A 4,115-nucleotide genomic window follows, 5' to 3' on the forward strand; every position below is an offset into this window, starting at 1 on the left:
CCCCAATCCCAGCACAGTGACCCTGCCCCCAATCCCAGCACAGTAACCCCACCCCAATCCCAGCACAGTGACCCCGCCCCCAATCCCAGCACAGTGACCCCGCCCCCAATCCCAGCACGCCATGCTGACGAGCTCTCGGCACCTGCTTTTGGATCCTAGTGTAACCCCTGTCCCATAGGTGTGGCTACAGGAAGATAGTCAGGGTAGTATTGAGACTTGACTCCAGAGAGTGGGTCAGTTTTTCCTGTGATGAGACAAGTGGAAGGATTGAGTCCGATGGAAGCAGTTACAGGAGCTGTTAGCGGTGATGGCTGGAGGTGGTGAGGTGGTAAGGTATCCCAGTGAGTGAGTGAGAACCACAGAAGTAGAAGGATTGGCAGTTTGGGAGGATAAGGGAATATAAAGGATAAGGGAATAAAGATTAAAATGGGAATATTCCGCCCCATGTCTGTCCCTTCTCAACACACATTATCTTGAAATAGAGTCATAGAGTCATACAGCATGGAAACATACCTTTCGGTCCAACCAATCCATGCCGAATTCAGTCCCAAACTAATTTAGTCCCACCTGTCTGCTCCAAACCTTCCCTATTCATGTATCTATCCAAATGTCTTTAAACATTGTAATTGTACCCACATCCACCACTTCCTCAGGAAGTTCATTCCACATGCGAACCACCTTCTGTGTTTAAAATTTGCCCCTCATGCCTTTTTTAAATCTCTCTCCTCCCACCTTAAAAATGTGCCCCCTCGACTTGAAATCCCCCATCCTATACAGATTAAATTTAAAGCTATACAATTCTCCAGTTTAGAATCCAAGTTCAAGGGAAGATGGTAGCACAGTGCTAATGTACCCATGCCAATAAACTAGAAATCCAGAGGCCCCAGACTATTGATCTGTGGGATATGGGTTCTGGTCTTGTGTCATACAGATAGAGAAATTTTTTAAAAATCCAGATTTAAAAGCTAGTTCCCTGGTCACCATGTACAGTTGTCAATTGTGATAAAAACCCATCTGTTTCACTAATGCCTTTTAGTGACAGAAATCTTCCATCTTTACCCAGTATTATCTACATGTGAATCCAAGCCGACAGCAATATGGCTGTTCATTGCCCTCTGAGTCAATTAGATCAACAGATAACTATAGTTAAAAAGAAATTTCCCGAATGATAGTAGTATATCATCAATATTCATTACAATTTGGCTGCAGCTTCCTCAGTGCAGATGGGTGATCAAGAATTGAACAATGTTGTGTGTACTGCCAAGGTCAATGAAACACTTAATCCATCACCTATCTTTGCATTGCAAAAGTGGAAAATAAATACTTTGAACTGATTCTCCAAATGATAAATGATAATCTTCAGAGAAGACACTTTTTTTGTTTAGCTTTTGGTCCTATAATTGTAAGCAACCAACATAATCAAAGATCCCTCCCATCCCCATTATACTGTCTTCCAACCTCTTCCATTGGGCTAAAGATATAAAAGTTTGTATACTCATACGCACAGATTCAAGGACAGCTTCTTCTCCTCTGTTATCAGACTTTTGTATGAACTTCTTTAATGTTAAAGTTGATCTCTCTGTGCGCCTTCCCAGCAACTGTAACATTGTAGCCCGGACTCTGTACTGTCACTCTGATGCACTTATACAGTATGGTATGCCTGTAAAACACTTAAGACAACACTTTTTACAGTACCTCAGTGCCTGTTGCAGTAATAAATCAAATCAAATTAAAACCAAATCAAATCTTTGTTATTGTAAAACTCGAAAAAAACAGATTACATGAAAACATCAAGTATGATGACATTAGCAAACTAAGATACGCATACTTTTATTTTGTGTCAAATATGTTGTGCACATTTTCAGTGTTTCTTGCATACTGCTGACAGGTGCTAGGACAAGGAATTGTGACAGTTTTCTCACATTGTGTACAGACAGTTCCTCTATTTATCAAGAAGCCTGTGGGACTCTCAAGTTCTCAGATATGGAGACAGGCGTAGCAGTTTGGACGGTGCACACATTTTAAGTGCTAGTGATCTTGATCTCAGGAAGATTGGCAACAACCATAAAGATCCCATTAATTAAAACAATATTTTATCTGGGTCACTATTTCTTAAAAGCAATTCAGCATGCGAGCAGGAGCAGGCAGCTGCGGGGCCCTGCAGTGACAGAGGAAACAGACAGCACAATGCGGCAGTGAGGGTGACGTTAAGTCCTTGTGAGAAATGCGAGTCCAGCATGGCCAGGCACTTATGGACTGTGATGTTGAACTATTAACTGTGTTTCTTTCTGTTTCTACGCTTTAGTAAGAAGGACTCTAATGTTTAACTTCTTAACTTGCCTTAGCCTCTCTGCTCCTATGATGCTGCTTGGCCTGCTGTGTTCATCCAGCTCTGCACCTTGTTGTCTCGGATTCTCCAGCATCTGCAGTTCCTACTATCTCTGATAGCCTCTCTGCTCCTATGATGCTGCTTGGCCTGCTGTGTTCATCCAGCCCTGCACCTTGTTGTCTCGGATTCTCCAGCATCTGCAGTTCCTACTATCTCTCTTCTTTACTTTTCTGCTTTCTACTAAGATTCTTTGCCTAGCTACAGTTATACCTATGATGGCGCCATAAATGGCAGTTTGTAAACGTTTCACTGTGCTCATGTGAGTCAGTATGTGACAATAAAAGCTAATTCTAATTCTAATTCTAGAGTTGCCAACGTTGCACATGACCTGGGTTACTGGAACCAGAGGCTGCAGAATAATATAAAGATAAAATGTTGAATACACAAAGTGCGAGATGAGCCAATACAATTCTGCCACTCTAATATAAAGTCTACATTCAAAAAGAATCTAGCGGTATCCATAGTATAGGCCATAGAGTTATAAACAACTTATCCATGCCGACCAGATATCCTAAACTAATCCAGTCCCATTTGCCAGCATTTGGCCCATATCCCTCTAAATCCTTCTGATTCAAGTTACCTTTAAAATGTTGTAATTGTACCAGCCTCATCTGGCAGCTCATTCCATACACACACAATCCTCTGCGTGAAAAATTTACCCAACAGGCCCCTTTTAAATCTTTCCCCTCTCACCTTAAACCTAGGCCCTCTAGTTTTGGACTCCCCTACCTGGGAAATGACGTTGGTTATTCAGCCTATCCATGCCCCACATGATTTTATAAATCTCTATTAAATCACCCCTTTGCCTCCTACACTCCAGGGAAAATAGCCCCAGCCTATTCAGCCTCTTCCAATAGCCCAAACTCTCCAACCCTGGAAACACCCTTGTAAATCTTTTCTGAACATTTTCAAGTTTAACAACATCTTTCCTATAGCAGGGTGACACAATTAAATGCTGTATTTTAAAAGTGGCCTCACCAATGTCCTGAACAGCTGCAACATGACCTTCCAATTCCAATACTCAATGAATGCACTGACCAATGAAGTCAAGCGTACCAAAAGTCTTCTTCAGCAACCTGTCTACCTGCAACTCCACATTCAAGGAGCTATGCACCTGTTTGTTTGGCAATACTCCCCAGAGCCCTACCATTAACTGTATAAGTCCTGCCCTGATTATGGTTAAGTCTGAATGGAATATAATGGGAAACAATGTACATCAGCACAGGAAGTAATGCGATATTACACAATTTTGTAGCTCTGTGTTAAGATGAAACTACAATGACTTGTTTCTTTAATAAAGTTAATATTTTCCTTACCTCAGCAGACTTTGTTGACATTCTTTATCAGCAGAGGGCCAGGAATGTTATAGTATCAGTACTGAGGGTTAGTTATAACCTGCTCTGTCCATCATGCATGCACTTTCCCCCATTAGATCAATAAAACATTTACAGAGCAGTTACGCTGAGCAGTTCATACTTATGCGGAAGTATTTGTGGTTTTGCGTCACTGACTTTCTCTCTGTATAGTGACAAACCCTCCCCTATAACTAGTGTGCTTGTACTTCATGTCCGGTGCAAATTGATCCTGATTGAAGCCATGGGCTAGATTGCACAATTCCTCACTAAAGTTTTTCAAAGGAGGGACGTTTGTAAAATGCAGCGCATGTTGAGCCCCATGATTTCCCGCCAGCTCCTGACATGTCTCCCATTTTACAGAAACAGTGGAG

The 4,115-nt window shown here is 41.8% G+C and overlaps 1 long non-coding RNA gene across 1 annotated transcript in view; it reads right to left on the reverse strand.

Annotated features, from left to right (window-relative positions):
- The window catches only part of LOC125486090, a 4,978-nt gene extending 1,108 nt beyond the window's left edge, over positions 1–3,870 (reverse strand). Inside the window, exons 1-2 of the long non-coding RNA XR_007264776.1 lie at positions 3,706–3,870; positions 1,506–1,670 (exon numbers count right to left, since the gene is read on the reverse strand). This is a non-coding gene — a long non-coding RNA (uncharacterized LOC125486090). The remainder of the gene's footprint in view (positions 1–1,505; positions 1,671–3,705) is intronic.
- Between the last annotated feature and the right edge of the window lie 245 nt (positions 3,871–4,115).

This window comes from Rhincodon typus, chromosome 25, assembly GCF_021869965.1.
Source record: "Rhincodon typus isolate 14 chromosome 25, sRhiTyp1.1, whole genome shotgun sequence".
Classification (NCBI taxonomy): Eukaryota; Metazoa; Chordata; class Chondrichthyes; order Orectolobiformes; family Rhincodontidae; genus Rhincodon; species Rhincodon typus.